At 40.4% G+C, this 12,108-nt stretch overlaps 1 protein-coding gene and 1 pseudogene across 19 annotated transcripts in view; both read right to left on the bottom strand.

Moving 5' to 3' along the window:
* LOC109419413 (poly(rC)-binding protein 3) overlaps positions 1–12,108 on the bottom strand; it is an 885,090-nt gene that overhangs the window by 479,509 nt on the left and 393,473 nt on the right. For 9 of the 19 annotated variants that reach the window (XM_029866288.2, XM_029866290.2, XM_029866292.2 and 6 more), the window contains exon 1: positions 3,949–4,107. The exons of 2 other annotated variants lie outside the window; for them this stretch is intronic. The gene's annotated coding sequence lies outside the window, so the exon portion shown is untranslated. Of the gene's footprint in view, positions 1–3,899; positions 4,114–12,108 lie in introns of those variants that run through there. 8 more of the 19 variants (XM_029866277.2, XM_029866281.2, XM_062852709.1 and 5 more) reach the window with 4 other exon arrangements.
* Positions 9,216–12,062, bottom strand: LOC115263369 (uncharacterized; annotated as a pseudogene).

The following is a 12,108-nucleotide window of genomic DNA, read 5'->3' as shown; positions in this document are numbered from 1 at the left end:
AAAAACTTTTCTTAACTATCTGATTTTCATCAAACTTAATAAATTTTCGATGAATTTATGATTGCTTTTCACAAAATTCAAATTGACTTTTCATTTGGTCTTCAAAATTGAAGCTTTCCTTAACAAAACGGTCAAAAATATGAGTCCGCGAAATTCACAATAGTAGCTTGCGAAATTAGTGAAATTTTGCCGCGAATTTCCATTGTCCCTACTGATGAGATTGTAAAAGCTTATAGCAAGATGTAACATTTTGAGACCGCCTTTTCGACCAGTTGTCTAAACAGCAGCTGGCCGTTTATCAGCCGTGTTTGACAATGAACCATTGAGGGCGATCTTGCAATACTCGGCCAGAACAAATCTGGGGGTTTGGGAATAGGGGAAGTGGATGGCCTGGGCCCTTCGCAGCGTTAACACAAATCTTCCAGCTGTGAAGTACTCTCAAGTCAGGACATTCAAGCTTATTTGCAATTTCGACGTGAGTGCTTGAATGGTATTACCATAGTGGACGACGGCGTTTGTGCAATTGTGACTTGGTTCAGTTGGTGCATGGTGGAACAACCGCAATGGGAACTGTTCCTCGAGTTAGATATTATGTTGATTAGTTGCAGTAAGTAGATCGCCTTTTCAAGGATTTGTGATGACCCTGAGAGAAGGCTGATGGAGTGACATGTTTTTGGTAAAGAAGGATCATTCGCAAGCTTCCGGATGGGTATGACTTTGGCTAACTTTCACGGCAAAGGGAATTAGATAAGTCAGAGGCTCTGATTAAAAATCAAAGAACTGGGTGCTCAAAGTCTTGAGTTTCAAGTTCAGGATGTTGTCGATGTTGGCATATGCAAGAAATAGTAGAACTGTATTAGTTAAGGTTGTAGATTTTTGGAGCATCGCAGCAGGCGCGCTATAGCAATCGAGAAAATTGTCATTCCGTTCTTGCTCGTGAGAAGTAAACAATAAAGCAAATTTACTGTTGCAATACCTGTTTTATTCAATAAATCCAACAGGTTGTGGGCCCAGCGACAGGTAAATTGCACTGGTAAATAAGTGAAGTGAAACGTGGACTTGTTGAAGAGCGAATTGAAGTTTTGGTGAAGAATGACGGATCCCACGAAGCTGAACTTTAAACGCCTGGGATACGACAACTACGAGATTTGGAGGATTCGTGCTAGGCAGTTTTTGACTAGAGATGGACTCTGGTCACTGGTAAGTGATGAGCTGCCACCCGAGAGGCAAATTACAACAGAATGGGCAACGAAGCTGGCATTGCAGACCATTGGATATTTGATGGAAGACTCGCAGTTGCGTATAATCCAAGATGCTGAGACAGCAAGGGATGCGTGGGAAATGTTGAGAAGCTATTACGTGAAGGATTCTTCCGTCAACAAAGTCGCGCTGATTAAAAAGCTTTCGAAGATGGAGCTTCCGGAAGGAGGAGACATGCGTCAGCATTTGATGGAATTGGAGACCTTATTCGAGCGAATTGAAAATGTTGGGTGTCGACTAGATGAGGACGTAAAAGGAGCGTTTATGCTGGCCAGCTTACCGAGTTCGTATGAGAATACAGTGGCTGTGATTCAGGGCCGAATGGAAGTGTTTCGAGTCAACTTCGTCAAAACCAAGCTTTTGGAAGAGTTCGATCGGCGTAGGGAAAAGGTGAAAACGGAAGAGCAGACATCTGACCAGACCGCCATGGTTGTAAAAGCAGCACGAAAGAGCCAAAATGGACCAGATTTCAAGCGCTTGTGTTTTGCTTGTGGAAGCGCTGATCATCTGATGAGAAACTGCAGTATTTTGAGCAACCTGAGGAGAGAATCTTCCCAGTCACATGAAGGTAAGCGAAACACAAATTCGGCTAGATCAGCAGTGGAGGAAACAAAGGGGCATGTTTGCTTTGCAACAATTCCACGAACAACGGAGGATGTTTGGTACCTTGATTCTGGAGCATCTCAGCACATGACAGGTCAGGCAGCAAACTTGGACTGGCACGCAGAAGTGGAACCGCAGAAGGTTATTCTCGCTGATGGAAAAGTGCTGCATTCAAGTCGATTAGGTATAAGGGACATGAAAGCAGCTAAGGGCGATGGTACCACAGTTCAGATCAGGTTAGACAAAGTAATGGTCGTTGATGGATTGTCGGTTAACTTGATTTCCGTACCAGCTATTACACGAAAAGGGTTCGTAGTGTCGTTTGATGCAGATGGGTGTAAAATCTCGAAAGATGGAAGGCTTGTTGTAACAGGAGTCAAAGAAGGGGTATATTATCGGATTGATACCATTAACGTATGATTGTGAAATAGGAGGAGTGCTTTGTATTTCTTGAGGAGGAGTGTTGGCATATGCAAGAAATAGTAGAACTGTATTAGTTAAGGTTGTAGATTTTTGGAGCATCGCAGCAGGCGCGCTATAGCAATCGAGAAAATTGTCAATCCGTTCTTGCTCGTGAGAAGTAAACAATAAAGCAAATTTACTGTTGCAATACCTGTTTTATTCAATAAATCCAACAGTCGAAACGTGGGGCCTTCATACTTTTGGATGCTTTGTATTGTAGGCCGTCAGTTCATCAGCTATGATCTTCAACTCCTCAGCGAAGTCATTGGGGGTCAGATAAAGATTGAAAGCATGTTCATGAACGGCAGCTTCATGCGGACTGGCAATGTCTTGTTAATTTATTATATTTTGTTATTTTCGTTTACCACATTGGACAGACTTCTACGAGAATCGCCGAAGTTAGGTTTTTTATGTATGGATTTAATCAAAAATCGATATTCATCTGTGAGGAAACTTTGGATTTTGACCGTGACAACAATATCATTTGTAGAACTAACAGGCTAACCGCTAACGTTAACAAAAATTAAAATAAAAATGCAAACCGGGTCTAGCCAAACCCCTATCGAAACTGCATGGAACTCCAGCCCAGCGCCACTTCTGTTCCAAATCTCTCTCTTCACGCTGCCGCTGCTGCTGGGTTGGCTTGGCTGATTCGTATGTATATTCTCGCTTCGTCGTGCAGCAGATCCGTCAAACAAGCACAGCGGCGGCAAGCGGCGTTTTTAATATATTGAAAAATCGGGAGAGCCACTACCGCCAAACCCGTGGTCGTCGCGGGGCCAGGGCCCGGCAGAGGGACAGGACAGGAAGGTCGCCCGGAGCCTCAGTGTGTACGTAAAAATGCGACGGCCATTACGACGACAACGAGACGGATAGTACACGGCGGCACGGCGGTGGCAATAAAACACGGATTCTCATCTGAATCTGAATGGTCACACACGGAAGCAGGGAAGGTGAGGCCCCTCGCTCAATGGATGGTAATGAGAGGAGAGCCGGCTTCTTTTGATTGATTTTGTTCGCACACCGCACCGACTAGCAGAGACCGCGCCGTGATTCAAATCTCTTGGCAAAGCTGTCAAAAACTTACCGGGAGTGAGGAACGGAGGGAGCACTTCTGCCTAGATTTTTTTGGTCAATGGGTTGTTCCGTCGCGGCTTGATACTCCTATCCGTGTGCAGATCCGGGTGTCTCGTGAGCTCGCAGATGAAAATCCATCAAATCAGACAGCAAAATCTATTTTCTTCCGCCCCTTCAGAATCCCAAAATTCGCACACCGATAAATCACTTCCGATCCGATTCCCCAGCACTAGCTTCCATTCACTCGTAATATTCCGCCGGATTCCGAGAAACAAGCTTCTCTTCTATCAAGATCCTCCGAAAGACCACTGCATCCCAGCGTCACAATTCGTCAAAACTCCAAAAAATTGATTCCGCCACCACTCGAGAAAACACTACTCGCGGAGCACCACCACACACCAGCACAGAAGGGCACATCAATCAATCCTTTTCCGACGTTCCCCGGTTCGCAAATTTCCCGCAACGAAAATCGCCACCAGATTATAAATTCTAATTACTGCCACTTTAAATCAAGCACTATAAACACACTTTTTCCTTAACACTAACCTATCCTGTGAGTTGGTTCTGGTTGGTTTTATCTATTTATTATACAGTGGGACTGACTGAGAATGAGAGAAAATTTGTGGGAAAGCGTGTAGCTCAAAACAAAGATAATACAAAACTAGCCAGGCAGAGGCGACAGACAGCAGCTAGCCCTAGCAGCGAACGCGATGGCGATGGATGGCACGCTGCCTTCACCAACACATTCTCAAGGCGGCGCACATTTTCGACCAGTTTGCTTGCAAGTGCGCCGGGAGTGATGGAACCAACACAACGATCTGCGACGACGACGGCGATGAAGCGCCCTGCTACGCTAGGGTGGTACACAAGGTTAGTTGGCAAATACAATACAAAAAAGAAACATAATTTTTAATCCAAGTTATGGAGCACGTTCGGTGTAGTACTAGATTTGTAGTAATGAGCTGAATTTTAGTATGGTGAGAAGGTCAATTCTCTGTTTCTGCAATAAAATGGTACAAAAAGCGTGGGTATTATGATTACTTGCCTAATTTGACGCTGTTTGAGCAAAACTTTGGATAACTATGTTGTTTATGTTGCAAGAAATGGAGAAAACAACAACACTGTTGCCCAAAGTTTTGCTCAAACAGCATCAAATTAGGCAAGGAATCATAATACCCACGCTTTTTGTACCATTTCACTGCAGAAACGGAGAATAGGAAGCAATCAGTGAAGTACTAGATTGAAAGTAGTGAGCTGGATTTTTGTATGGTGAGATGATCAATTCTCCGTTTCTGCAATGAAATGGTACAAACAGCGTGGGTTATATGATTTCTTGCCTAATTTGATGCTGTTTGAGCAAAAGTTTGGTTAACTGTGTTGTTGTATTATTTATTTCTTACAACTTCTACAACACAGTTACCCAAACTTTTGCTCAAACAGCATCAAATTAGGCAAGAAATCATATAATCCACGCTGTTTGCACCATTTCATTGCAGAAACGGAGAATTGATTATCTCACCATACAAAAATCCAGCTCACTACTTTCAATCTAGTACTTCACTGATTGCTTCCTATTGACCTTCTCACCATACTAAAATTCAGCTCATTACTACAAATCTAGTACTCACCGAACGTGCCCCATTGAACTTCAGCAAAACTCAAAACAAGAAACGAACTCCTCAAGTAATTTTGAAGTGGAATCATTGCTTTACCATTACTTGTCCTATCTTTTTGCACAGTATGCAAGAAGTGGAAGTCATTAACCATTCCATGTACAATTTCCCAGTTTGACAAATGGTAATTCACCAACGGGGCACGGTCGGTGTAGTACTAGATTTGTAGTAATGACCTGAATTTTAGTATGGTGAGAAGACCAGTTCTCTGTTTCTGCCGAGGTTTCTGCATTGAAATGATACAAAAAGCGTGGGTATTATGATTCCTTGCCTAATTTGGTGCTGTTTGAGCAAAACTTTGGATAACTATGTTGTTTATGTTGCAAGAAATTAAGAAAACAACAACACTGTTGCCCAAAGTTTTGCTCAAACAGCATCAAATTAGGCAAGGAATCATAATACCCACGCTTTTTGCATCATTCCACTGCAGAAACGGAGAATTGACCTTCTCACCATACTAAAATTCAGCTCATTACTACAAATCTAGTACTTCACCGATCTGTCCTATTTACGGTATGTGGAATAGGCGATTCACCGCGGGAAGCATACCAAACATATATCTGGGGAACTAAATGTTGCATAAAGCTGAAGTTTTGACACATAGCGTTCAAAAATAACGTCCAACATTTGGGGGAGGGGGGTCTACAAAAGTGAGATACTACGTGTAATAGGTATAGGGAAAATGCGTGACAGAGGAGAGAGGGGGGTCTAGAAATCCCAAAAATTGATGGACGTAATATTTGAATCACCCCTTTGTTAACCCAACTTTGATTAGTAATCAGTCAAAATATCAGCTTTGTATACAGCATTCCGCTTTGCAGACATATGTTTGGGAAGCCTCAGAGCCCGACTCCGGATAATCGAGTCCAACCTGTACTAGTTTATCAATCATCAAGTTTCCGATACTATCATATCCTTTGGTATTGGCAATCTGAAAGTGGTCCTATTATTTTGTCCATTCGTATATCTGCAACTTTTAATGTAGTCAACAGAACTCAATCAATTAAATACAAATCAAAATTCACTCCATGGCGACTGTCAAAATTTCAGCCAATTCGGTTCACTAGAAACCGAGCATCACATCGTCAAACTTGGCCATTTTGTATGATAAATGACTGGTGGTCTTCCTAAGCTGCTTGAAGCAATAATTAAAGAAAAAATATTCATTCAAATAAAACACAGAATAGGAGAAATCGGTGAAGTACTAGATTTGTAGTAATGAGCTGAATTTTAGTATGGTGAGAAGCTCAATTCTCCGTTTCTGCAATAAAACGGTGCAAAAAGCGTGAGTATTATGGTTCCTTTCCTAATTTGATGCTGTTTGAGCAAAACTTTGGGCAAACTTTGTTGTTTTCTCCATTCCTTGCAACATTAACAACATAGTTAAGGTACCCCGGGGCAAGTGAGAATCGGGGGCAAGTGAGACCTATAGCTGGTATTTTTTTTATTATTCATTTTTAAGACTAACATTCTTCATAGAAAACATAGGTATCACACCTACGGATACTTTAAATACAAAAAATGTTATTGTTTCAACCATAAAGAGACCATATACGTTATTGTTGTTTATATGTAATTTTCAATTCACTAGGTGAGATTGACGTGCTCTACTATATTCGTCGTTTAAAAATAGATTTGTCACTATACAAATACTTTTTCGGTTTCAGGATAGTATTTGGAGTTCTTGCAAATGATTTCAAGCGAAAAAGCTGTATTTTATTTTTATTTATTACCTTTAGTTTACTGCTCTCACTTGCCCCAGTGCATTTCGCTATTTGGGGTAAGTGGGACCTATAAGAATAAACAAACACAATTTTATGGGTTCATCTCGCCTTGTCCAGCCTAAGATGAAATTAGCACGAAAGTCAATAAAAATTGATGTGTTAAGTAATCTACTGTTGAATTATACTTTATTACCTTTGTTTAGATGATAAAATTCTTGTTAAAAATGGTAAAACCATAAGTAAAACGAAAAAAAAAACCAAAAGCATGTATTTTTTATATTTTTTTTTCCAAATATCTTCCATTATTTTTTCACTCTACGCTGCATAATAAATTCTTTTGAGCATTCAGGAACCGTTCATAAAAAAATAAAATAGGGAAATGACCTTTTCAAAATTATTGATTTAATAAAAACATTATTTAATGATAGTAAGATTATGTAAGGGAGAAGATATTACTGAAAATCTCGAAACCCCAGATTTACTTTTGGCGAGATTCATCAACAATATAATATAGAGACCAAGTTTCGAAATCTTTTGTCTCTTCACTTTACGGCGCTTTTTGTATAGAAAAAACAATTTATTTTGCATGAGCTGCTAGAGTTGATTCAAGTTTTTTTCCCCAGCGACTTTTATGTGTTACGCAATTTATGCACGATACCTTAAACCTCTTCTTATTTTAATCTTTAAATATAGTCATTCATATAAGGGATTTATGATTTATGTTACCTTATTTGTTGCAACTTATATTCAGCCCTTTGAACAAAAACTCTGAATAGGTCCCACTTGCCCCGTGAAACGCAATAAATGAAGATCTGCTACTCTTTTCATTATATGCATAATATATGGAATGTAAAAATTTTGAAACAGTTTTAATGCACGTTAATCAGTACAAATATACCAACAACGTCTTTTGGGTTCATTGGAATTATTAAAAAAAATGTGCATTTTTTTAGGTCCCACTTGCCCCGGGGTACCTTATAGTTTGTGGTAAACATAGTTATAGTTTGTGGTAAAGCTTTCGATAGGATTGGTATTTCATTGTTCAAATTGTAGAAAAATGGAATAGAACTCGGGCTTCCAAAATGGCTTGAGTCGTATCTCAAGAACCGACAACCACTAATAAAATTTTATGGAAAACATCAAAATTTCACAACTTCTCGAACAACGCTTACACACGAAAAATAATTTAATGATATTTTTTATGAAGATTAGTTAGTATTTTTTATTAGATTCACCGCTATTGCTTTTATAACAAAAACTTGATAATAGCTATAACACCATGTATATATATATATATATATATATATATATATATATATATATATATATATATATATATATATATATATATATATATATATATATATATATATATATATATATATATATATATATATGTATATCAGTTTTGTGTTATGGCTAGAAAAGTAAGAAGTTTTGAATTATGTTCCCTCATCTCGACAGAACGGCGCCATTATTTTTTTCAGCCAGAATTCCAACAATACTACGCGGCACCTTCCGGCAAACAGACGATGATGCTTGAGGTACCATCCGATTCTTTACGGCTGGAACGGAGATCACGGTTCGGCTGCTCCTCAACACTCTAGCTAACTTTGGGCACTGCAACCCGCTTGTTTGCTGCCGGAGCGGAGATTCCGGCTGGTTCAGCTGCGGGGTCATTCAATTCGGTTTACTGGTTTCCGAGATATGACAGCTCAAAAATGCATTGTCTAAAAAAGGTGTTTTACCCGAACGGTTCTAACTTTGCGAAATATTAATCAATCAAGCCCAAATTTGTACCAATGATGCACATATAATAGGTTGACAAACAGTCAAAATTTGAGATTTTTTGATGCGCTCTATGAAAAGTTATAGCATGCTGAACTTTTTTGTGTGAGAAAAAAAAGTTGCCTATCCCAAACATTTTGGCCATCCCCTGTACTGCCCATAACTGCATAACAGTCACATTCGACAAAAGTAGGCATTGGAAAAATTGAGCTCAAAGTTTGCAACTTGCACTAGTATGGAAAACGATCTAAGTTTGAACAATAGACCATTCCCGTCAAAAATTTTGATGTGCTCTACGGCTTTCCGACAATTTATTGAGCAAACTTTCCCAAAGAACCCATATTTTTTGAAGCCTCTAACTATTGAAAAACAATGAAAAACCTGCGAAGTAGCACTTTTCCCCATAGTCTCCTATAAAATATTTTTCCACAAAACCCGATGAACCCCGTTCTCCTCTATGGCTGTATCGGAGAGATGCGGAGAATTTTCAATCAGCTGGTTGTCATTTATGACGTTTGATATTCTTTGTTTTGATCTGCTCCCATCCGCTCCAAAAGCAGATCGAAAACAGTCCGGCTCGGATTACGGAACGTATCTTTCTTTGAGTAGGGTTACCATATTGTTTACACATGAAAAGAGTACATTCAAGAATTCTGATAAAAGAGTACAAAAGAGTACAGTAATCGAGTATTTTTTTTTATTGAATACTGTTTGACACTCTTGAAGTGTTTGATATTTAAATTCCATAAACCATACTTGACACCTAAAGGTAGGTAAATTTTCAAAAGGAGTGAAAAACTAAAGTTGTGTCTACTTAAACATCACTGGATAGTTATTACAGCAGTTTCTAATCTCACATTTTTTCAGTATGCATGCCAACTATTGACCAATCGAAATACTTTGTTAGTGATTTGTTTTCAAATTCCTTTCGTTAAGAATTGGCGAGAACTGTCAATTTTTTTGTTCTCCCGTAGATGGATTTCGTGCAATAGGTTTCGTAAGACACGTGACGCTTACACCGAGGACCTAGGATCGAATCCCAATCCCTACAAACTCGCAAAATGTAAGTTCTTTCTTCGGAAGGGCTAAAATCTCGATAATACAGATTACAAACTTCTTTTAAGAACTCAATGGAAAATGTAACTCACGGCTTCGTTCAAGATAAATAGTTTAAAAATTCAGCCTGCTTTCAAAAGCTAACATATTAGAGAAACGAAATGCTTTCGTTATTATTTACCCTTCCGATTATTGCACGTCAAAGTGAAGCCATTTTTGCAAAACAAATGAATAAACGACAGTTTTAACAACATTTTTCAGCAAGGAGCACACCATAATCTGAATGATTTAGTGTGGTTTCGATGGAAGAAAGGGAAAATAAAGATGGCCTTTCTTCTGCAGATAAGTTAAGTGATTCTAATTGGTAGCATACTGATTTTTTTTACTGTTATTTTAATTGATAGGGTAATTGTTCCCATCGTTGTGGTAGTACCTATTGTTGCGGTAATGGCAATTGAGCACTTTTTCGACTGAAATGTTACCAAAAGGTATTTTTAATAGATGTATGGTGCTTAAATTATGAGATTGCACCATTTGTTTGCTTAAGATTTGCCCAAAACCTATTTTAAAAAAAATATTTTCCTAAATGTGTTTGCTGCTGTGTTCCTATTGTTGCGGTAGTGTTCCTAATGTTGCGGTATCCCATATGATTTCAATGGGATACCGCAACAATAGGAACAAAATACCGCAACATTAGGAACACATACCGCAACATTAGGAACACAATGTTCTTTCAGATAAAAACGAATAAAATGCTCATAACAACATCAAAGTGGCAATATTTCGTTATTTTCCCGTAGATTAAGGATGGATTTTATTATTTTCAATTCAATCCATGTAAAAAGTTTGCTTGGGACGATACAATTGTGGTTTAAACATGAACCCAGCGCTTAACTCCTCCATGATCGGATCAATTACCCTATGTATATATTTTATCAGACAAATGTAATTTTGCAAAAAAGAGTACAATTGGGCCCACTTTACCAAAAAGAATAGTACGTCCAATTTTTTGCTGAAAAAGAGTACATGTACTCTAAAAAGAGTACGTCTGGTAACCCTATCTTTGAGATGGAATTCCGCGAGGGAAAACTGGAATCGATTGTGTTACCAAGAGATACGACGCGGCAACCCGAAGCTTTAGAGGAACTTCCAGCTGATGTTGCTTCAGCGAGATCACCTCATCCTAGACCTCATCGTAGGTCTGACCGTTGATGACATCGTACGTGGCCGGTACGTCGGCCAACATTTCCACTATCTTGCGCTTCTGGCCGCCGCTAGCCACCGGAGACGATGATGCCGGAAAGATCGGTTCCAGTTTAGCTTTGTGACCATTGCTAGTTCCGGGCTGATCCTGCTGTGATGCCGTCGCCGTTACGGTAGGTAAGTATGTTGAAGAAAATTTGCCACTCCCAAATTACCTGATAAAACTCCTTCAAGAAGTTCTCCAACGTTCGGAACTTGGGATGCGGCGTGTTGTAAACTCCCACCCGGAGCTTGTTCAGAAAGGCTTCGACGCTCGGATCGGCCTGCACAACCACGTCGTTCGCCCGATGGAAATACTCCAGCACCGCCAGAATTCCCTCCCGTTTCAGAATGTGGTACGCCTCCAGCAGTCGTTCGGCCATATGAAAGCTCAGCATCGCCTCGTGATGGTCCTTGCGCAAAACCCCCGTCCGACAACAGGGCTTCCTCGTACCGAATTCTATCCATCCGGACGTTCTCCGCCGGCATTCGATCGAAGTCGCACTTTGCAATCAGCTTGGCCGCGAGTAGCTTCTGCAAGCACGGTTGCATCACCTGTTTGAACTCCTCCAGCAGTGCCGTCAGCGATTGGCCCATAACGGCGTCCAGATATTACTGATTAAATTCTCTTTCTTGTTCATGAGCCAATCTCTTCTGGCACCTCGTGCGGATTGCCCCACTGCAGTTCGATGTTGGAAATTAGCCACGACTTGAGCAGATTTGCCTCCACCGTTTTTTTTTTATTTTTATTTTTTTTAAGACACGGACACGTTCAATGCTTCCAGTGAGCTATTCGCTCTTTGAAGGAAGCACGACACTAGACAACGGACTAGCATGCAACGCCCAGTGGCACAGCCGAAAACTTTTCCTGACAGCTGCGGCGGGAATCGAACCCGCGCTCCCCAGCACGATGTGACTAAGTGCTTGGTGACACTAGCCTCACGACCACGAAGGCCCACGTTTTACCGGAAGTCGTCAAAACGCACAGCACCCGGAAGTTCTTCGTGTACTCCAGCAACTTCTGGATAACCTTCGTATGCTGACGCGGTTCCACCTGCGGATCATCTATTACAATCAATTTAACCTTGTCCATAACCGGTGTTTCTTGCGATGCCCGGTTGATGTCCATCAGCATCATGTTGGTCGACGTAAAGAACACCCTCTTGGCAATCCACATCTGGGTGCGTTCGTGGGGTTTCATAAGCAATTCCACGACATCCGTT

The sequence above is a fragment of the Aedes albopictus genome, chromosome 2, assembly GCF_035046485.1.
Source record: "Aedes albopictus strain Foshan chromosome 2, AalbF5, whole genome shotgun sequence".
Lineage (NCBI taxonomy): Eukaryota > Metazoa > Arthropoda > Insecta > Diptera > Culicidae > Aedes > Aedes albopictus.
The sequence above is the reverse complement of the archived record's forward strand: the minus strand, read 5'-3'. Positions and strand labels throughout refer to the sequence as shown.